The 24,160-nt window shown below is 39.6% G+C and overlaps 1 protein-coding gene and 1 pseudogene across 4 annotated transcripts in view; one reads left to right on the forward strand and one right to left on the reverse strand.

The window, feature by feature from the left end:
• LOC111143676 (dedicator of cytokinesis 7) overlaps positions 1–24,160 on the reverse strand; it is a 224,750-nt gene that overhangs the window by 199,751 nt on the left and 839 nt on the right. The window lies entirely within an intron of this gene.
• Positions 3,975–4,570, forward strand: LOC111143678 (annotated as a pseudogene).

A 24,160-nucleotide genomic window follows, 5' to 3' on the forward strand; every position in this document is an offset into this window, starting at 1 on the left:
TGCCAGGGTTAGAGCGGGGAGGAAAAGGAAGGGATAAGTAAGTAGTGTAGAGGGAATCTTTAGGGCAATGAGTTACTCTGTATGATTCTATAATGGTAAGCAGATGTCCTTATGCATCTGTCAAAACCAACAGAATGGGGACACCTGGGTGGCTCAGTTGGTTAAGCGGCTGCCTTCGGCTCAGGTCATGATCCCAGCGTCCTGGGATCGAGTCCCACATCGGGCTCCTTGCTCAGCGGGGAGCCTGCTTCTCCCTCTGCCTCTGCCTACCACTCTGTCTGCCTGTGCTCATGCTCTCTCTCTCTCTAACAAATAAATAAATAAAATCTTTAAAAAAAAAAAAAAACCAACAGAATGTACAACACAAAAGTAAACCCACTGTAGTCCATGGACTGTCATTAATAATAATATATCCATATCGGCTCATCAATTATAAAATGTACCACACTAATGCAGGACATTAATAATAAGGGAGGGGCACCTGGGTGGCTCAGTGGGTTAAAGCCTCTGCCTTGGGCTCAGGTCATGATCCTAGGGTCCTGGGATCAAGCCCCACATCGGGCTCTCTGCTTGGCAGGGGGCCTGCTTCCTCCTCTCTCTCTGCCTGCCTCTCTGCCTACTTGTGATCTCTGTCTGTCAAATAAATAAATAAAATCTTAAAAAAAAAAAATAAAAAATAAGGGAAACTTGCTGGGGAAGCATATAAGGGAAATCTCTGTACTTTCCGCCAGATGTGAAAAGACAAGAAAGTTCATTTCAGTTTGGGATTCCCCTTAGGCCTTTTATGCATTTTCTGTTTTTTTGTGTGTGTGGTTTTTTTGTTTTGTTTTTTTTTTTTAAGATTTCACTTATATATTTGAGAAAGAGAAGGAGTGGGCAGGACCAGAGGGAGAGAGAGAAGCAGATTCTGCACTGAGCAGGGAGCCCAATGTGGGACTTGATCCTGGGACTCCAGGATCACAGCCTGAGCCGAAGTCAGACACTTAATGAACTGAGCCACCCAGGGGCCCCTCCCCATGGGCCTTTTAATGAAGCCTATATACTGTGTGTTATTTAGTGCGTTTAAAGGCCTTAAAATCTCCTGATCCTTTTGTCAAGACTTAGATGAGAATATGAAAAAGCTTTTTCACAAAGAGATGTAGAATAAATATTCTAGACTATGTCTATGTCTCTTTATGTGTCTCTTCCTCAGTGCTACTCAACTCAGTCTACCAACCTCTGCATTATTTCATTGTTTCTGAGGCTAAACCATGAGTTATCAGAATTTCATCAAATTCAAGATGTCATTAATTATTAAGACCTGCCATTACTTCATGTACAGCTAACAAAGAAAAACCTTGCCAATTAACCACCATAACATCAATTAATTGGAACACATATCCTGATTTCAGAAGATGTTAAGCAGTGAAACTTAAAATAAATGAAATATGATTACCTCAAAAAGAGATGATATTTTCTTGACTAACAAAGACATACAACAAAAGATTATCCCCATGCTACAAATATTTGTCTTATTTCTACATTACATGATTTCCCAAAAAAAGAAAATTAGTAATAATTTAAAAATAAAAATCATTTCGGGCGCCTGGGTGGCTCAGTGGGCTAAAGCCTCAGCCTTCCGCTCAGGTCATGATCTCAGGGTCCTGGGATCGAGCTCCGCATCAGGCTCTCTGCTCAGCAGGGAGCCTGCTTCCTCCTCTCTCCGCCTGCCTCTCTGCCTACTTGTGATCTCTGTCTGTCAAATAAATAAATAAAATCTTTAAAAAATAAATAAATAATAAAAAGCATTTCTAAAATGGGCTATAACAGCAATAAAAATGAATAAAAATGAAACAAAGGATGTATTTACACTGAGAAGATGTATGAGAAGATTTCATGGAATGGTAGTGAGGAAATTTTCCCAAATGAAAAATAATATCTCTTAACCATACTATGGTCCAAAGTATGCAAGACAAAAAATATGACGAATATAGTTCCTGGTATTAGTTAAAATTCTTTACTAGACAGTGGTCCTTCCTTACTCATGGGGAATAGTTCCAAAACCCCCATGCATGTCTGAAACTGCAGATTGTACCTAACCCTATCTATATCCTTTTTCCTATATGTACATACCTACCACAAAGTTTAATTTACAAATGAGGCAAAGTAAGAGATTAACAACAATAACAGAGCCATTATAACACTATACTGTAATAAAAGTTAGTGAATGTGGTCCCTCAAAATACCTTATTATACTGTATTCACTCTTTTTCTTGTGATGATAGAAGATGATAAATGCCTATGTGATGAGATGAAGTAAGGGGCATTAGTCTACTACTGAGAAGAGAGATGCCGAATCCGCAGGACTAGGATCATCTGTTCCCTGACTGAGGCTCATCTCAGAAAGTGAAACTATGGATAACGAGGACCACTGTACACTGCCTTTTCCCATGTAATTTTTCCTACTCCAGGGCACCTGGGTGTTTCAGACGGTTAAGCATCTGGCTTCAGCTGACGTCATAATCCCAGGGTCCTGGGATGGAGCCCTGCATTTAGCTCCCTGCTCAGCAGAGAGTCTGCTTCTCCTTCCTCTGCCCCTCCCCACCACTTGTGCTCGCTCTCTCTCTCTCTCAAATAAATAAAACCTAAAAATAACAATATAATAATAATTTTCCCTACTCCTAATGATAGCTCTATAGTAGGGAAATACAGGGAAGTCTTTTTTACATCTAATAACCTATTAATATTAACTGCAGGGGCACCTGGGTGGCTCAGTCAGTTGGGAGTCTGCCTTCGGCCCAGGTCATGATCTCAGGGTCCTGGGATCAAGCCCCACATCAGGATCGCTGCTCACTGGGGAGTCTGCTTCTCCTTCAACCTCTGCCACTCCCCTTGCTTGTGCATGTGCTCATGTGCTCTCTGTCAAATATAAATAAAATCTTTTTAAAAATATATTAACCGCAAAGTGGAAAGGGTAGGTCAAAAATTCCATAGTTACTTATGCTCCTAAATTATAAGAGAATACCTTCTTCCGCTCCCTAAAGAATATGACTGAATACTTGACCTATTTGTCTCCTTACCAACTCTCACCATTTCTACAAGCTCCCCCCCACCCCCCATCCCCCTGCCCTATGTGAATATGCATTACAATTTTCACAAAAGAATACACTAAGGCCATTCACCACAGGACATTGGAAATAACCGACAAAGGACTCACATCCTGAGGGAAATTCTATTCTATTTAATTTTTCCTCTACCCTCCTCCCACTTTCAGATGCCCCATCTAACCCATGATATCCAGAAAGACCAATCTGGGCCTCTCACATCTCTACTCATTCTTCATGGGACTAGAAGTAAAACCTTAGTAAAGGTGAGTAAGGAGAGGGGAGCCTTATAGACCCTACCACTCTTGATGTTGGGGTCCTGAGTTCAAGCCCCACGTAGAGCTTACTTAAAAAATAAAATAACTAATAAATAAATAAATAAATGTTAATTTAAAAGATCAGTAAGGAGAGTTCAGACAAAACTGAAGAGTGTGAGCTTCTACTAGAAAGTCATTAAGAGTAGCTGCAATGTACTATGTCAAATAAGAAAATAAGATCTCTTGGAACTGTAACTGTTTATATATAAAATAGAAGTCAGGGAAGAAGTGAAGGGTAAGAGGATATACCATGGACTATACCAGGTAAGAGAATATATCAGAGACAAGGCAAAAAAGGGCTGGCTAAAAATCCCCAAAGGAAAAAGGAAAAGAACAGCTGATCAGTGCTATGACTACCCAAGCCCAAGACTGGTGACTGACGGGCTGAATCACAGTTCTACCCTGTGTCTAGCTGGCATTAAAGATAAAGAGAAGCAAAACAAAGAAAACAATAGATTAGAAAATAATAGATTAGAGGTGTGGAAGGAGGGACTATGGGCTTCTGCCACTTTGCTTGGGAGGACTCGAACTGACACCTGGAAACTTCAGGAAAACATGATTTTCAAAGCTAATCATGAAAACATTTGTCATTGGAGTTAGTACTGTGACAAATGGCAGGAAGACAACATGGCTAAGAATCTGCAGAACTACCTTCCAAACTGCAGCATCATATCTCAGGATGATTTTTTTAAGCCAGAGTATGAGAGAGAGACAAATACAGATGGATTTCTGCAGTACGATGTGCTTAAAGCACTCAACATGGAAAAAATGATACCCACCATTTCCTGCTGGACAAAAAGCCCAAGACACTCAGTGTTACCAACAGACTCTGGAAATGCTAAGAAATTCCCATATTAATCATCAAAGGCTTCCTTCTCTTTAACTATAAGCCCCTCGAGACTCTATGGAACAGAAGCTACTTTCTGACCATTCTATACGAAGAATATAAAAGGAGGAAGAGTATAAAGCTCTACGAGCCTCCAGACCCCCAGCGTACTTTGATGGCCACATGTAGTCCATGTATCTAAAGCACAGAGAAGAAATGGAGACATAAGGTGGGAAACTATTTACCGAGACAGAACAAAACCTGAAGAGGACCTCTTCTCACAAGTATATGAAGATCGAATACAAGAACTAGCAAAGCAAAAGTGTTTGCAAATAACAACATAAAAATGGAGTGCCCTCAATCCTTTCTGGGATGAATACGGAAAATCAAAGGAGTATATTTAAGAACCTTAACCAAGATACAGCATGGAGTTTGGTATGATGGCAGCTGTTGGTTCCTTTGTGTTATCACACATGGTTTCCCCAATATGTGAAACAGTAAAGAGTTATCCATGCCAACAGATGGGAATTTACCTTGATAAGGTGTTCTCACGCAAAGGAGTGCAGATATATGGCATAGCTCACAAACAATGAGTCAATTCCTCTAGACTAAAAATGGTCAACCTTTTCTGAGTAGGACCCAGAGGACAAAGTAAGGCTTACATTACAATACAGGATATATGTAACCTATTGTGTTTGTATGTATGTGTCTGTGTATATGTAGGTATATATGTGTGTGTGATGTGTGTGTATACAATACACACATCAAATATCACAAAGTAGTCACCTTAGATATAAAGCCCGGTCATATTTTTCTACTTGTAATTTTTAAAAAATATTCATTACCATCGAATACAGATGATTACCCCCTGCAAATAAAGGCTTTACTAGGAGTAGTAGTGACATTGAATAAATCAATAATTTACCAGGAAAAACAATCTATTAAAGAAATGCAACATCGTGTTACCTACTAAGTACGATACTAAGTATGCCTAAAATGTTTACCCCGAATCGAATCAGACTGTACATCTACAGAGAACACTAGAACAAGCTGGCACCAAAGGAAGCAATCGATAAAAACCGGAAGGCAGGTCATTATGCACCGTAAGTCTCTTCAGCGAATCAGTGTCATGGATAAATAAATAAATAAAGACAGTGGGCTAAGTTTTAGCATTAAAAAAAAAAAAAAAAAGCCTTCAGACCAAAAAAAGTACAGTCTATTTAAAAGAAGGGGAAAAAGAAAAACTCTTAAGAGATATAACTAACTGTAATGAATGGTTCCTAATTAGATCCTGATTTGAACAAACCAGCTACAAAAGACGTTTCTGGGGATAATGAGAAACCTGAACATGGACAGGTATTACATTATTAAGAATTATTGTTTTTTTTTAAGGTGTGAAAACAATATTACAGTAATGCAGGAAATGTCCTTATATCTTAGAGACACAAATGATGTCAGTAATTTAGCTTTAAACTCTTCAGCTATTATTACTCTACCTAAATGTACAAAACTAGCAAACTAATTATGGAGTACAGATGAGGTAAGTACTCTCCACGAAGTGTATCATGTCCTCCAGAATGCCCTGCCTGATTATGTGTTCTGTTCCACTCAGGTTAGCTACGCCTCCTCTGTGCTTTCAAAGTACTCATGTGTATCCGTATACACTCAAGGAAACAGAGTTACCAGGGGGCTCATTTAGACAGGCAGCAGACTGGCCAGACTGCTTTTCACCATAAACTAAGAACCTGGACTTGCTGACACGGAGTCTGATTACAGCAGCAGGAAAGTCCAATGTTTATAAACGTTCTCTTTGATATAAGCACATAAATTGCAAAGCAGGTTCTTCTGGAATACTAACACAACCCTCAAATATGAAAGTATGGTGGAAGAGAAAAAGGAACAGTGAAGGATCAAGAACTTGGCTCTCAGGTCTGGCACATTCTCACACTTCAGAGGTACCTTTGCAACCTCCTTGAGGAATTAGGGAGAACATGGAAACTTTACTTCTGGAGTATGCTAATGCTGGCTCCTGTTTTGTATAAATGTCTCAAGATAGGTTAATTTCTGCCATTAAAGAAAATGTATATTCTTTAACTCAATCTGGTGGCACTTTTCTGTCAAAAACTATTTGTTATGAGGGCGCCTGGGTGGCTCAGTTGGTAAAGCAACTGCCTTCGGCTCAGGTCATGATCCCAGAGTCCCCGGATCAAGTCCCACATCCGGCTCTCAGGTTCATCGGAGTCGGCTTCGCCCTCTGATCTTTTCCCGTCTCTTGCTCTCTCTCTCTCTCTCTCTCTCAAATAAATAAATGAAATCTTAAAAAAAAAAAATCTCATTGTGATAACCAAACAGTATTATAGACATAGCATCTATCAAATTGTTTTGAAATCTACTTACCTATCTCCTTGAAAGAAACCAAGCAATAAAAGGGGGGACTTCATTTACCTTTGTACCCTCTACCAGAATGCCTGGCACATCCTGAGTACTTTAATAAATGTTTTCAAAGCTGAACTGAAAAAATGGGAATAGAGAAAAAAATCATAATTCTCCCCCCACCCCGGCCCCAGAAAGTAGTTCAGAAAGAATGCTAGAATGGAACAACTGATGAGAGCTTCTTACGGACAGGACCTGCATCCCATTAATCTTTACATCCTCAGTATCTGAGACAATGGAGAGAGAGAAAGGGAGAAATGCAGACACAGATACGAGAATGCATAACCAACTGAGCCACCCAGGCGTCCCAAGATACGAGAATGCAGAGAGAGAAAAGGAGATAGGGCAGAAGGATGAATTTAGAGACTACTCAAAATATAAATCTTCTAAATGTCTTTTGTAAGTACAGTTGTTTCTAATTGATTGGGAAAAGCCAAGGAAGTATCCCTTTTTATCTATTACTGTCAAATAGGTAAATATTTGCTGAGGGGAAAAATTTGAATCCACAGAAGAATTCTAAATACATAACCATTTCTGTAAGAGCCTTGCTGACATCATTATCCCATTTATTAAGTGAAACACGGAAACACAATGCTTCCCTATTCTACAAGAAACTCCTTTGAAACAAGATATATGATATGTTTACTCATCTCAAAGCAGTCTGTTATTTAACCTACCTGCAAAGGGCTGGTTCCAGAACTATGTTCAAACTCTACAATTATGTAAATAAAGTTATTACAAGTAGCAGAGAAATAAGATTTTCCAACATAGAGGAAAGACAAAGAAAATAAATCTTTAAAGGAAGATATCTTTTTTTTTTTTTTTTAAGTAGACTTCACACTCAATGTGGGGCTTGAACTCACAACCCTGAGATCAAGAGTTACATTCTCTACTTACTGAGCCAGCCAGGTGTCCCAGGAAGACATCTTTCAAAAAGTAAACAAAAGGAGGATCCCAGGGTCCTGGGATGGAGCCCTGCATCAAGCCCTGCCATCGGGCTCTCTGCTCAGCAGGGAGCCTGCTTCCTCCACTCTCTCTGCCTGCTGCTCTGCCTACTTGTGACCTCTGTCTCTGTGAAATAAATAAATAACATCTTAAAAAAAAAAAAGTAAACAAAAGGAAAATATACCTGGCATTAAAAAACTCAAACCTCACAAAGAGGTAAAAACAAGAAATACATCTCTCTACCATCACCTATCCCCAATCCTATTTCCTAAACGTAACCCCTTAATATTTTATCAGGTATCCTTCAAGAAAAATGTGTCTACTTTTTAATATTCATATGTGACATCATACAATAAAAAAAAACTTTTCTTGATACCTTACATTATAGACTTAATATATCCTGGGAATCATTCCATATGAGCACATAAAATTAATAATTCTCTAGCAATATTTATCAAGCATTTACAACTTATATGCCAGATACTGTATAATGTGTTAGATTTGTTATACCCCATTTAATCCTCAGAAAAACTCTGTGAAGTAGGCATTATATTAGAATCTTTAAGTATCAAGAGGTTAAGTTCAGATAACTAATAAGGAATAGAGCCAAGATCTGAACATAGAGCCCCCACTCTTAAAAAGTGCTCTCCAGCTTTCGATCTGCTACAGAGTTTAGAACATGGGTGAACCAGAACATATTTAACCAGCAGTCTCTATTAGTAGACATTTAGGCTATTTCTAGATTTGTAAAGATTATGACTGGAATGCAAGCTCCAAGAGAGATTTTTGTCTAAATCTAGAATTATGAATGGTCTTTATTTTTTCTTTTGGGCCTTCAGTATTCCAAATTTTCTGCAGCACCATATATTATGTTACAGTCAGAAAAAAACAGATATTTTTAGATAAACTTCGAAAATAAAGTAAGTTTTCCAAGCTTATGAGTAATAGAGAGACAGAGTTTGAATTCAGATCCATAAAACTCCTAAGGCCTCTTTCCTTAGAAGCAAGTTTCCAAAGGTAAATGATTCTAGCTACAGTTCATATTAATGAGTTCTCTGTTCTTGAAAACCTAGCCTATGAGGTCAACTAAAAATACTCAGTGAAAATGTCTAGTGTATACACTAACATATTAATAGGAACACTGTAATTACAACCACCACCACTGTTATGATCTGTTTCCTATCTTTCCGGGATGGCTAAATAAAACTTTCTTCTGAGTCCCTGTCACTTGTCAGTTAGCTTGTGTTAAATCCTTTAAGAATTCAGGTTCACAATGGGCCAGAAGCCACTAAAGGCCTAAGAAACAAAAACACAGAGAGGATGATTTGTGAAACCAAAGAACAGAAACAGTCTTTCTATATAATAATACACTTAACATTTAAGACATAATCCCTTTTTGGGAAGGATAAAGAAAAAAAGATGTCGATGACTCATGTATCCCATCTGACACAATTCTGGAATAACATTTTAGTCAAAGATTTAGAAAGCTGTATGAAAGAGACGTGGATGACTCCATCACTCTGATCTAAAGCATCCTATCATATCTCAATTTCCTCAACAAAAACATGGTAATAACATTGTTCCCAGTTCATGGAACATATTAACTTAAAACTACAGAAAAAAAGAATTTAAAAATTTAGCATTTGGAAAAATTAAAACTGATCTGAAATTGCCAACCAAAATGAAAACTGGGAGGGGGAGAAAACCTCTTACTGTAAAAAGTCAATCTTCCCAAAAGGAGATAAATTTATCTTCAATTCCACCCTACTTCATAAAAAAAATCGCCAGAATCTCCCACAAACATACAAATTATATCTTGTATATACAATTAGTTGCTAAGTCCTGTTCATTCTAACTCTCATATACTTCTCAAATCGTTGTCTTCTCCTTCCCTTTACCACAACATCTGCCTACAAACAGCATCATACTTAAGGGTGAAAGTCTGAATGCTTTTCTCCTTAGATTGGGGAGAAAGCAAGAATGTCTGCTCTTACTATTCAACATTGTACTAAAGGTTCTAGCTAGTGCACCAGGAGAAGGAAGGAAGGAAAGAAATGGAAACCCAGGGGTGCCTGGGTGGCTCAGTGGGTTAAAGCCTCTGCCTTCGGCTCAGGTCATGATCCCAGGGTCCTGGGATTGAGCCCCGCATTGGGCTCTCTGCTCAGTGGGGAGCCTGCTTCTCCTCTCTCTCTCTGCCTACTTGTGATCTCTGTTGTCAAATAAATAAATAATTAAAAAATCTTTAAAAAAATTTTTTAATTAAAAAAAAAAGAAATGGAAACAAATTAAGGGCATTCAGATGGAAAAGGAAGAAATAAAACTCCTTACTCACAGACAACATGATCCTGTAAGCAAAAAACCTAAGGAATCCACAAAAAAACTACTAGAACTAGTAAGTTCAGCAAAGGCAGAGGATAGAAGTTCAAAATCAACTGTATCTCTATATACTAGCAATGAAATATCAAAAATAATTTTTCAATTCCACCATGATAACATCAGAAACAATACTTAGAAACAGATTTAACAAAAGAAGTACAAGACTGGGGCACCTGGATGGCTCAGTCAGTTAAGTGTCTGCCTCTAGCTCAGGTCATGATCCCGGTGTCCTGGGATCAAGCCCTGCATCAGGCTCCCTGCCCAGCGGAAAGCCTGCTTCGCCCTCTCCCACTCCTCCTGCTTGCGTTCCCTCTCTCGCTGTCTCTCTTTCTGCCAAATAAATAAATAAAATCTTAAAAAAAAAAAAAAAGATATGGTATTAGTGTTAAGAAGAGACACATAGTTCAATGAAACAGAATTCAGTATCAAAAATTAAAGACATTTATGGTCACCCGATTTTTGAAGGTACCAAGACAATTCAACCAGACAAGAATAGTCTCTGCAACAAAGAATGTTGCAATAAAACAGTCACATGCAAAGATGAATGTAAAGACTTTTTTTATTTTTAAGTAACCTCTACACCCAATGTAGGGCTTGAACTCACAACCCCAAGGTCAAAAGTTGCACGCTCCACTGACTGAGTCAGCCAGGCGCCCCGTGAAAAATGAATTTAGATCTTCATCTCACATTATGCACAAAAATCAATGCAAATGGATCATTAACCTAAAGTAAGAGCCAAACTATAAAAACTTCAGAAGAAAACAGAGAAGGAAATCTTGACCATGAATTAAGCAGTCTTAGAGAATAAAAACAAACTCATGATACACAAAAGAAAAAAAAAAAAGATGTACTGGACTTCATCAAAATTTAAAATCTCTGTGATTCAAACTTCACCATTAAGAAAATGAAGAAACAAAGCAGACAGGGAGAAAATATTTGTAATTCATATATCTAAAAAAAGACTTGTGTTCTGAACATATAAAAAAAACTCCTACAATTCAAAAACAAGATAAATAACTCAATTTAAAAATGAGCGAAGGATAGGAATAGAAATTTTACCAAAGAAGATATGTGAATGGCCAATAAGCACAAGAAAAACCATCACAAATCATTAGAGAAATGCAAATCAAAACCAAAATGAAATGCCACTTCACACTCATTAGAATGCCTACAGTCAAAAAGAAAACAATTAACAAGTATTACCAGGATGTGGAAAAGAGTGAAGGCTCATACATTGCTGATGGAAATGTAAAATGGTGTAGCTGCTGTGGAAGTTTCCTAATTCCTTAAAAAATTCAACAGAGGGGCACCTGGGTGGCTCAGTTTAAGTGTCTGCCTTTGGCTCAGGTCATGATCCTAGGGTCCTGAGATCGAGTCCCACATCGGGGTCCCTTCTGAGTAGGGAGTCTGCTTCTCCTTCTCCCTCTACCTCTCTCCCCTGCTCATGTTCTCTTTCTTTAAAAAAAAAAAAATCTTTAAAAAAATTTCAACATAAAATACCAGATGACCCAGCAATTCCTTTCCTAGGAATATACTCACAAGAAATGAAAAAAGTGTTAAAAAAAAAAAAAAAAAAGCTGTGCATGAATGTTCATAGCAGCACTATTCACAATGTCCAAAAGGTAGAACAATCTCAATGTCCATCAACTGATGAACAAATAAACAATATGTACTACAGACGTGCAACGGAGTATTATTCAGCCATTAAAAGGAGTAAAGTACTGATAAATTCCACACCATGGATGAAACATGGCAATGTTATGCTAAGTGAAGGAAGCCAGGCACAAAGGGCTTCATATGTTCGGAAAAGGCAAATCTCGAGAGAGAGAGAAAGTACGGTAGTTGTTGCCCGGGACTTGGGTTGGGAATAGAGAATAAACGGCTACAAGGTATCTGGGGAGGTTCTGGAAATGCTCTAAAACTGGATTGTGGGTGATGGCTTCACAACTTTGTAAATTTACTAAAAATCATCAAATAGTACACTTAAAATGAATTAATTTAGGGGCGCCTGGGTAGCTCAAATGGTTAAGCATCTGCCTTCAGCTCAGGTCAAGATCCCAGGGTCCTGGGATCGAGTCCTTCATCAGGCTCCCTGCTCGGTAAGGAGCCAGCTTCTCCCTCTCCTTCTATTGCTCCCCCTGCTTGTGCTCTCCCGCTCTGTCAAATAAATAAATAAAATCTTAAAAAAAAAAAAAATGTAGGGGCCCTGGGTGGCTCAGTCATTAAGCATGTACCTAGGCTCAGGTCATGATCCAGGGACCCAGGATGGAACCCCGCATCGGGCTCCCTGCTTGGTGGGGAACCTGCTTCTCCCTCTCCCCACTCCCCTGATTGTTTCCTGTCTCGCTGTACCTCTCTCTGTCAAATAAATAAATAAAATCTTTTTAAAATAAATTAAATCTTTTTAAAATAAATTTAAAAAACTTTTTAATGAATTAATTTATGGTATACAAAGTATGCCTCAAGAAAGTTGTCTTTAAAAAAAAGAGAGAGAGAGAGAGAGCCTGCATAAAGCTGTAACTGCTCTACGAGGGTGAGAGGAAGAAATTGCTTCCAGTCAGAGAAAGAATGTGAAGACAGGAAAAGAGGAGAGCCAAAGTAGAGTCTTGAAGAAAGTCTTGCACCCTTAGCCTCCTTACCACAATCCCTCATCTTCAGCAAAGTTTATTAAAATCATTACATGGCTGATGAGTGCAGTTTTCTGGTCACAGAGGACAAATGAGAAACACCTCATGATGCTGCAGAACCACAACAGAGAGAAGCATGGGAAAGCCAGACGGTGAAAACCAAGCCAACTGCCCATGAGGGCTGAGCTACCACTAAGTTCATTCAGAGCTAAACTTAAAGTTAAGGAACAGGGATCCACAGTTGCTTCACATTACACTGCTTTTCTTTATATTTTTGTATTCACCAGTTACATTTAAATTTTAACAGGTAGTACAACTGACTATATTGCTATATATTTAAAAAATTACAGTGAGGCTGAACAAATTACAATGACCAATCTTAAAAGAATACCAGTTGTTCTGGTGTGACCAGAATTTGCCTTCCCCCTCTTTCTTTTGGTTAGAAACCTCTTCTTTTTGGCAAGGAACTCATTACTTGAGACTGGCTGGGGATGACACCATCACATCTGTCCTCTAGCCAAGGAGAATGACATGTGACACAGGAACGGCCAGCATCCCCACTGACCCTAAACACAGTAATTGGTTCAAGCAGGAACATGTGACACGAGCCAAACTAAATGGTAAGATTTGAGCCTGGGGCTGTCAACTCTCATTGCAACCATTTAGTGGAAAATCTATCAAAGACACGAAGAGGCTGTTCATACCCTCTGTATCCTGGCACCCGATGTACTCAGTTGTAAGCAAATTAATCTGAATGGTGTTTCTGTCAAACGCAACCAAAAAGTCCCCTCCATAAAAAGCCAATGAAAAAGTAGTGACACATCTAGATGCTTGCCAAAGCAGATGATCAACCCAGAAGTGAAGGAAAGTTCACTCTCTCAGGAGATGGAGCTGACTAATGGAAAACAGGATGCAAGACAAAAGCAGGTAGATAAATCTTCTTCCAGACTCCTATCTACGGACTGGAGAAACTGTTCCTATGTCCAAAGATACCTGCCAAACAGTCCCTCCCCAGCCCGACGTGAAGCAGTGGCCAAGAAGATAAAGTATCACCTTACATTGTTTCCCATCTCTGCCTCACTTCCCTTTTCTCTTGCTGCCCCAGGATTATGCCTCCCAGATAAACCCTCAACTCTTAATCCTTGTCTCAGTCTCTGTTTTCTAGGCAACTCAGATTAAAAGGGTGTCTACAAAAAAACTTACAGCAACCTTTAGGCTTAAAGAAGTTAAGAAACATAAAAAGCTTTCCCTCTGAGGTCATCAGCAAAATGAGGATGCTCAGTATTAGTACAGCGTTAAACAGAAATGGTAATAATCTACAGAGTAATACAAGATAACCGTCCACAGAGCAAGACAAAACTGTAAGGTTTGGAAGGGGAGAAACAAAAATTCATGATATCCAGATGACACAGAAAATACAAAATTCATGGATACATCTTTTAAATAACTTTCAGGTTTCACTTTACTTTTTTATTTTTAAGATTTAATTCATTTATTTGTCAGAGAGAGAGCACAAGCAGGGGGAGCAGCAGGCAGAGGGAGAATCAAGCACCCTGATGAGCAAGGAGACCCATGTGGGACTCAGTCCCTGGGATCAGGACCTAAGCCAAAGGCAGAGAGGTGCTTATTAACCTACTGAGCTACTCAGGTGTCCGCCACAGACACATTTTTAGCATTGACATGAATTTAGCAAGGTATATAGCTGGATAAAAAATGGTTCTATACCTAGAAAGGATATGCATGAATCTTACAGAGAAAATTTTATAAAATTTTGTTGTAGGAGATAAAGAAGACCTAAGTAAACAAAGAGATACACCATGATCAAGGCTTAAAAACTCAATATTATAATACAAAATTATTTATTATTATTTATTATTATTAGGACATCATTTCTCTACAAAACTGATATACAGAGTCAAGGTAATTCCAAGCAAATTTGAATAGGACTTGGGGATTTTTTGTTTGTTTTTTGATAGATTCTAAAATATTCGAGGAAATTCAAAGGGCTAAGAGAAGTCAAGACACTTTCTTTAATGATGAGGGAAGTTAATTATTCTACCAAATTCCAAGACTTATGATAATTAAAATTGTTTACACGGGCGCCTGGGTGGCTCAGTGGGTTAAAGCCTCTGCCTTCTGCTCAGGTCATAATCCCGGGGTCCTGGGATCAAGCCCCACATAGGCTTTCTGCTCAGCAGGGAGCCTGCTTCCTCCTCTCTCTCTGCCTGCCTCTCTGCCTACTTGTGATCTCTGTCTGTCAAATAAATAAATAAAATCTTTTAAAAATAAATAAATAAATAAAATTGTTTATAATTGGCAAATATGTATAACCAGACCAATGGAACAAAAGAGAGAACCCAGACAAAGACCCACAAATGAGGACTCACAATCTATAATAGAGGTGGCAGGGCAGGTCAATGAGGAAAGGATAATCTATTTGGAAAAAAATTAAAATTTCACACCACACACATATCAAGTCCAGGTGGAATATAAAGGATGCAACTATAAGATTAATACAGATGAATATCTTGGGGCGCCTGGGTGGTTCAGTGGGTTAAAGCCTCTGCCTTCGGCTCAAGTCATGATCCCGGGGTCCTGGGATCCAGCCCCGCATCGGGCTCTCTGCTCAGCAGGGAGCCTGCTTCCCCCTCTCTCTCTGCCTGCCTCTCTGCCTACTTGTGATCTCTGTCTGTCAAATAAATAAAATCTTTAAAAAAAAAAAATACAGATGAATATCTTAATGACTATAGGGTAGGAAAATACTCCTCAAACAAGGTGCACCTGAGTGTCTCAGTCATTAAGGCATCTGCCTTCGGCTCAGGTCATGACCCCAGGGTTCTGGGATGGAGCCCCACATCAGGCTCCCTGCTCAGCAGAGAGTTGGCTTCTCCCTCTTACACTTCCCCTGCTTTAGTTCCCTCTCTGCTATCTCTCTCTCTCTCTCTCTCTCTCTCTCAAGTGAATAAATAAAATCTTAAAAAAAGAAAAAAATTCTTTAACAAGACCTCAACAGTACTAACCATTAAAAAAGAGAGAAAGAGAGAAACTGATAAAAATATATTCAAACTGAGAACTTAGGGGCTCCTGGGTGGTTGTTGGTTTAGCGTCTGCCTCTGGCTCAGGTCATGATCCCAGGATCCTGGGATACTTCTCCCTCGGCCATTCCCCCTGTTTGTGCTCTCTGGTTCTCTCTATCTCTCCATCAAATAAATAAATAAAATCTTTGAAAAAATAAAAAAAAAACTGAGAATTTAGTTGGAGTGCCTGGGTAGCTTAGTCCGTTGAGCATTCAACTCTTGATTTCGGCTCAGGTCACAATCTTAGGGTCGTGAGATGTAGCCCCAAGCCAGGTTCCATGCTCAGCATGGATCCTGCTTGAAATTCTCTCTCCCTCTCCCCGCACTCTCTTGCTCTCTCTAAAATAAATAAATCTAAAAAAAAAAAAAAAACCAAAACACCTGAGAACTTAGTTTTCAAAAGACTCCATAGAGGCTCCTGGGTGGCTCAGCGGGTTAAGCCTCTACCTTCGGCTCAGGTCATGATCTCAAGATCCAGGGATCGAGCCCCACGTCGGGCTCTCTGCTCAGTGGGGAGCCTGCTTCCTTCTCTCTCTCTGACTGCCTCTCTGCCTACTTGTGATCTATCTCTCTCTGTCCAATAGATAAATAAAATCCTTAAAAATTTTTAAAAAATAAAAAAAGACTCCATAAAGAGAATTTTTTTAAAAACCACAGGATGAGAAAAAGTATTTGCAACACAGTATCATTCAATGGGTTCATACATTGAATATATATAAAGTACTCAAATCAATAAGAAAAAGAATAATACAAAGGAAAAAAATGGGAAGAATGCAAAAGATTTAAATAGGCAACTTATAAAAGTATATTCATATAGTCAATACCCATACAAAACAGCTTAATCTCAACAGTAATCAAGTAAATACAAATCAAAACTTTTATAATAAGATAGCATCATGCATGCATCCATCAGATTGGCAAAAATGACACAGTTGGCAGTACAAGTGATGTCAGCTAGGTACAGCAACACTACTATGAGAGTGTATATTTCTTCAGCTATCTAAGAAAACAGTTTGGTTACCTAATAAACTCCATGATAAATAAAAGTGCTATGAGGAGCAACAAAGAATACCTAAGGACCAGCAATCTCATACCTGAGTATACCCTAGAGAAATTCGTGCACATGCATACCCAAATAGATGTACAGGTGTGTTCACAGAACATTGTTTCTAATAGCCAAAAACTAGAAACAATCCAAATGCCCATCTACTGTAGAATGGAAAATCATGGTATATTTATATAATGAAATAATATAAAGAAAAAAGAATGAACTCCAACTACTTGTAATATTATGAATGAATCTCACAGATTAATTTTGAACAAAAGCAAGACAAAAGAAATACAATATACAATATGATTATAGTCAAATGAGTTAAAAAACAGAAAAAATGCTTTTACTTAGAAATGCACTCATAGGTGAAAAGAATAGAGAAAATCAAGGAAATGGGGGTGGCCTGAGTGGCTCAGTAGTTAAGCATCTGATCTCAGGGGCAGGGTGGGGGGTCTGCTTGTCCCTCTCCCTCTCTGCCTCTGCTCCAATCTCTCTAAAATAAATAAATAAAATCTTAAAAAAGAAAACCAAGGAAATGGTTATCCCAAAAGTAAAGACAGTGGATTGGAGTGATCCACAGAAAAGGTTAAGATTTAGAAAAAAGAAAGGATAGATTAAAAAGAAAAAACAACGTGCAGTTACAGAGTTGGAAACGAGCAGAGCATTTGTGAGAGTGCAAGGAAAATGTTCGAATGATTGGTCCAAAATGTAAGCTAGGGAATAAATTAACAAGAGAAGGACCAGATTATAGATGACTTCAAAATGCAAACAAGAGTTTGGGTTTAACACTGTTGGAAGCTACTATAATATTCTTGAACAAAAGAATGCCATGATAAAAGCTGTATTTTAGGGAGATTTCATTTGTAACACATTTGAATTACAGGAGGTAAGAGACTAGATCAGCTCTGGGCCGCTGAGGTCATCTAGAAGCAAGATAATAAAAGATGCTCCAATGGGGCAGGGTAGCATTCTTTCAAACAATCCTTCTTTTTTTTTTTTAAAGATTTTATTTATTTATTTGACAGAGATCACAAGTAGGCAGAGAGGCAGGCAGGGGGCAGGGCCGGGGTAGGGGAGCAGGCTCCCTGCTGAGCAGAGAACCCAACGTGAGGCTTGATCCCAGGTCCCTGAGACCATGACCTGAGCCAAAGGCAGAGGCTTTAACCTACTGAGCCACCCAGGCGCCCTCAAACAATTTTTAAATGTCCAGTTTACAAAAGATTCTGTGTCCGACACTAGATATAAAAAACACAGAACAGTCATCAAAGACCTCTGAAAAGCAGTATGAAGTAGGGGGGAAATGGCACGGAGGATGAGGGCAAGAAAAATTAAAAAGACAAAACCCAAAAAACAGTAGCCCATGAAATCAGTGATGAAGAAAAAAAGTCAAAGGCTCCTAATCTCCAGGCGTTCCATAATTCAAGTACACACAAAGTACCATGGGAAGCACAGCCATATGGTCCAAGGACTGATGAGAACAAGCAGAAAGTGGTTGTGACTGCACCACATACATGTGAGAAATGTGACTAGAAGAAAGGAATGACTGGTTGGCAGCTAGAAATGCAGAAGATTCAATAGTTCTTTGTTTTATGATGAAAAAGGCATAATAAGTCTTATGCGTTAAGGGAAACATCCATAAAAAGAAACATACTGAAGATGCTAGAAAGGAAAGGAAAAATTATGAGATCAAGGTTCTGAGGGAGGCAGCAAGGTAACAGGGTACAAAGGACGAAAAGAATTGGTAAACTTTAGGGAAGGGATATCTTACAGGCTCAGGAGAAGATGTTTAAGTGACATAAAGGAACAGCAGCGTGCTGAGGTTATCACGGACTCATGTTAGATGATCCAGAACTTCTCAGTAAAAGATGGGATAGGAAAACAAAGATGTTAGTAAGAGAAATGATTTAGAGTAAACCTCATTGCAAATGAGAAGACATTCATTATTAAAAGTTCAACTCTGCACTGTTCTGCTCTCCCTCTCAGGGGCAAGAAACAGGTTAGACATTCAGCATTGAGAGTTAGTGAGATGAGTACAACAAAAGGCCAAAGTGATGAAAAAGGGAGCACTGAAGTAGATGATATTATGTGGGAAGAATTTCTTTAATAATGAAGTGAAGAAAGTAGACTGGAAGACCGAGCCTATACAGCCAGAGTTATGCACAGATTCAAAACTTAAAAAAAGAGAGAGAGAGAGATTATAAATAAGCCTATGTCCCGGAAATCCTACTCATGTTAAGATTTTCCTCAAAAATAAAAATCTGATGCAAGTCTTTCATTAAATTCTGCTTCTTAGGCAACAAAATGATACCAAATTAACAAAGGAAAGATTAAGTAGGTAAGAAATTACTTTGGGGATGCTAATGGTAGCACTGTTAGAAAATGTGGAACTACCCCAGAAAATATTTTGCAGAAAGAAATACAGTATATATAGTACAGAAAGAATACAGAAATTTAAAAAAAGTGTAAGATCTGAAATCAGAGAACTGGGGACTGAGTCCCAATATGAGCTAATAATTTCATGAGATGTAGGCCTCAGTTCCTTATCTGGATTATGGGAATAACAATCATTGTAAATAATATAGGAATAATAATAGCAGCAACTAACATCTGTTGAATGCTTATTATGTTTCAGGCACAGTTTAAGTGTTTTACATGTATTAACTTATTTAATCTTCATGATGACAGAGACACTTTTATCCCCATTTTACTGAACAGAAAACTGAAACAGGGAGATTAGAGCAACTGCCCAGAATTATATAGCTATTATGTGGTATAGGCAGAATTTCAACCCATGCAATGTGACCTGGGGTCTACATTCTTTACTATGTTCTTCTGCCTCTCTAAGTAATAAAGATGAGAATGTAGTAAAAAGTGCTTTAAGTGTATCCAAATGTTCATCATTACTGCTGAGTATCTGGTAACAGGACAAAATAATCCAAACAAAATCATTAATCTACAATCAACACTCCACAAATTATACCTATCATATGTTACGGTGTGATTAAAAAAGGGGTAATTAACAATGAATATGCCTGTCCTCCAAAAGTAGGGGGAACAAACAAGAGGCAGTAACTGTCACAAACAAAATACACGTGCTGCTTTTCCATGATGAGCTCAGTACAACCGGTGAAAAAATAAAGAGCTTTGGGGCACATGGGTGGCACAGTGGGTTAAGCTTCGAACTCTTGGTTTCAGATCAGGTCCCTGATCTCAGGGTCCTGAGATGGAGCCCAGCATAGAACTCCAGCTCAGTGCAGTGTCTGCTTAAGATTCCCTTTCCCAGGGGTGCCTGGGTGGCTCAGTGGGTTAAAGTCTCTGCCTTAGGCTCAGGTCATGATCCCAGCGTTCTGGGATGGAGCCCCACATTGGGCTCTCTGCTCAGCAGGAAGCCTGCTTCTCCCTCTCTCTCTCTCTGCCTGCCTCTCTGCCTCCTTGTGATCTCTGTCTGTCAAATAAATAAATAAAATCTTAAAAAAAAAAAAGATTCCCTCCCCCAGCCTCTCCCCCACCAAAGTAAATCAATCAATCTTTTTTTTAAATCTAAAAAATAAAAAGTTTGAGAAATCACAAAATCATGGCCTCAAAAAGTAACAACACTAAATGCAAAGGCTTAGGAAATGACTGAGCCAGAAAAGAAATCAGTGTAATTCTTTTAAAAGTAAGATTTCGGGACAATCATAAAGCTTTAAAAAGAAGAAAAATAGGGTTTCAAATAGCAACAGGCTACTCACAGAGCAACAAATTTCATATATGCACACCACAAAAAGACTTATCACTTCCAAGAAAAGGTCCTACACCACATTATAAATATTGTAACAATAAAAAATAATGGATGCTGGACACTTATGTGGAAAACACCGTTCTAAGCACTTTACTGGAACCGACTTTTTAATTCTTATAACAACCCTATAAGATAGGTCCCGCTATTATCCCCAGTTTATAGATAGGGAAAATGAGGCAGAAGTGAGGTAAAGTAACTTGCCCAAGTTTATTCAATGAGGGCCAGTGCTAGGAAGTCAACCCCAAGCAGTTTATCTCCAGAGTATGTGCTATACTTCCTCTAGTAGGAAACTAAGAAGCAGAAGAAGAATTTATTCAGAAGTATTACTTAGCCAGAGTACCTGGGTAGCTAGTAGGCTGAGGTCTGCCTTCAGCTCAAGTCATGATCTCAGGATCCTGGGCTCCCTGCCCAGTGGAGAGTCTGCTTCTCCCTCTCCCTTTGGCCCTCCCCTCACCCTCCTACCCCCAACCCCCTCCGCTGCTCGTGCTCTCTCTCAAATAAATAAATAAAAGTATTATTTGGCCATATTTGATAACAAGAATGAAAGTAGCTTTCAATTACAGTAATTCATCATCTATAACAATTCTGTCCTTGATCTTCCCTCCAAATTAATCCACACATTCCTCCCATACTACCTCATCTACTCCTCTGGTTTCAGTAACAATCTCCTTGCTGATGATTCCCAAAATCTATTGACCTCCAGCCCAATCTCTCTTCTGCATCTTAAACCTCACCAACAACCTAATAAATATTTCTATTTCAATGCTCAATGAGCACCTCAAAATCTACATGTCCAAAATTGAATCATCATCTCCTTCCCACCTCATTTCCCACCCTCAAATCCCTTCTTCCTCCCCTTCACCTTTACCTCAATGACTGCCTCCATCATCCACGTGGTTGCCCAGGTCAGAAACGTAGATGTCATCCCAGACTCAGTCTTCTGCACCTTACATACCTAATCTATCACCAGTCACCTCCTCTATTTCTCCAATCAATGAATATCTCAATTCCATTGCTTTATTTAATCTGACAAATTTACAAGGCTTATTACTTTGAATTTTGTATTATTTTGTGAAACTTTCTTTTTTTCTTGTATTTTGTTCTGTCTAATCCTAGCACAAACTCTGCAAATGAAGAACAGGTATGATATATATTCATATCTAACTCCTTAATGTGCAATTTCCTAATCAACACATGTTCTTGGTGAAACTTGGTTCTATTAAAAAGAAATTAGGGGTGCCTGGGTGGCTCAGTGGTTAAAGCCTCTGCCTTCGGCTCAGGTCATGATCCCAGGGTCCTGGGATCGAGCCTCACATCGGGCTCTCTGCTCGGCAGGGAGCCTGCCTCTTCCTCCTCTCTCTCTCTGCCTGCCTCTCTGCCTACTTGTGCTCTGTCAAATAAATGAAAATCTTTAAAAAAAAAATTAAAAAAAATAATAAAAAGAAATTAATACTGGGGCGCCTGGGTGGCTCAGTGGGTTAAGCAGCTGCCTTCGGCTCAGGTCGTGATCTCAGGGTCCTGGGATCGAGTCCCACATCGGGCTCTCTGCTCAGCAGGGAGCCTGCTTCCCTCTCTCTCTCTCTCTGCCTGCCTCTCCGTCTACTTGTGATCTCTCTCTGTCAAATAAATAAATAAAAATCTTAAAAAAAAAAAAAAGAAATTAATACTAAGCATGTATGTCAAGTAATACATTTTTTCAATGGCATTGCCTTCAGAAACAAGACTCAGTTACTTTGCAAAAAAAAAAAAAAAATAGTAATTTCCTATTAACTCTAGCACACTCCCCGGAATATACCAATAATTGTTAATTGTTCAATGATAGCTACTAAAGGCTATGCACAGTGCTTTAGCACAAATTTCGCCACTTAATGTTCACAATGTTATCAACAGAGTACTGGTACTGTACCCATTTTCCAGATGCCAAAACTATAACTTAAGATTGATCAAAGTACTAACTTAGAAAATTAACAGTCATGGCTCCTGGGTGACTGGGCTGGTTAATCGACTGCCTTCTGCTCAGGTCATGATCCTGGAGCGCCAGGATCGAGTCCCACATTGGGCTCCCTTCTCAGCGGGGATGCTTCTCCCTCATACCCTCTCTCCCTCATACCCTCTCCCCTCATGCTCTCCCTCTCTTTCTCTCAAATAAATATTAAAGAATAAAGAAGAAGAAAACTAACAGTTGGGATTTGAACCCATGGCATAGTCTGACACCAGAGCACATGTTCTTAAGCACTTGCTCTTTGTTTTTTTGTTTTGTTTTAAGATTTTATTTTGGAGGCACCTGGGTGGCTCAGTCGGTTAAGCATCTGCCTTTGGCTCCGGTCATGATCCCAGGGTTCTGGGATCGAGTCCCTGCGAGTCTGGCTCCTTGCTGGGCGGGAAGCCTGCTTCTGTCTCTGCCTGCTGCTCTCCCTGCTTGTGCTTTCCCTCTCTCTCTGACAAATGAATAAATAAAATTAAAAAAAAAAAAAAGACTTTTTAAAAATAATCTCTACACCCAACACCGAGCAAACCCGCAACCCTGAGAGTTCCATGCTCCACCGACCAAGCCAGCCAGGTACCCCTTGTTATTTTGCCTCTTAAGGATAAAATTAAATGCTTTAAAGCTCAAAAGGAAAGAATAATTAAGCACAAAGCCTAAATCAAAAAGCTGTTAGTTTTAAATGAAAAACGTGCCACAACAGAGTAACGCTATGGAAGTTAAGGCAGTTAAGAAAGAACCCGTTTGGTCGGTCCAAAAATCGTTAAGCAAGATCAGCAAACGAAAAAGATACAGAACCACAGAAATAAAATTGTCGAAAAAGTAATGCATTCGAACGTATCTTTTCTTGGGACATCATAATAAAACCAACTCAGTCTAGTGTCTTACACATTATTATGTTTCAGAATGAAATTCTACAAATACTAGAATCCCCCGCCGTTATTCAATTTTTGGTTCTGGCAACCTACCCACCACAGGCAGGTAAAAGGTTCGGAAATCTCAACCGTGATTCTCCCGCTTACTTCCAGACTCCTAAAACGTGAGTCAAAGGGCCAGTATAATAAGAACACTATCATCCATCTTCGTCTGGTGCCATTGGAAACACAGGCGCACGTTTAAATTCACATGCTTCTAAGATCAAGCTCCAGCCTACAATTCGTCCAAGATTCGGCAGCTGCACACACAAGGTGCAGACCACAAGCTCTCAACTTTTCATTTTGACTATACGTTTTAGATTCTGGGTGCGAGAGCCTACTTCGAACTGGCCCCTGGTTGCAAAGAGGATTCCTGTTAGATTTCTTGGGAAGGGTGGGAGGCGTGAAGAAGGGGCGGCCTCCCACCGGCCCGGAGCCCGCCGCGCGCCGAATCTTTTGTTGGGGAGGAGAAGAGGGCGGACCCCCACACCCTCCAGGGGGCAAACGGGGGTGGGCGGGGAGAGTGAGGGAGCGAGACGCCGCGGCGGCCCCCGGCCAGCTTGGGGGTGGGGACACAAAGAATTTGGGGAGCGCCGATCGGCTAGCCGACGAGCTCCCCACCCGCCCTGCAATAAGCCGCCTTGAAACTCCAGGCCCGGGCCGCCGAGGAGCCGGCGGAGGCCGGCGCGCTGGCGTGTGGGGCTCCCTGAGACCCCGGGCGAGGATCGGCCGCCAGCGCGGGCTGA

Source organism: Enhydra lutris, unplaced genomic scaffold, assembly GCF_002288905.1.
Source record: "Enhydra lutris kenyoni isolate GAN:26980312 unplaced genomic scaffold, ASM228890v2 scaffoldscaffold9, whole genome shotgun sequence".
Taxonomy (NCBI): domain Eukaryota; kingdom Metazoa; phylum Chordata; class Mammalia; order Carnivora; family Mustelidae; genus Enhydra; species Enhydra lutris.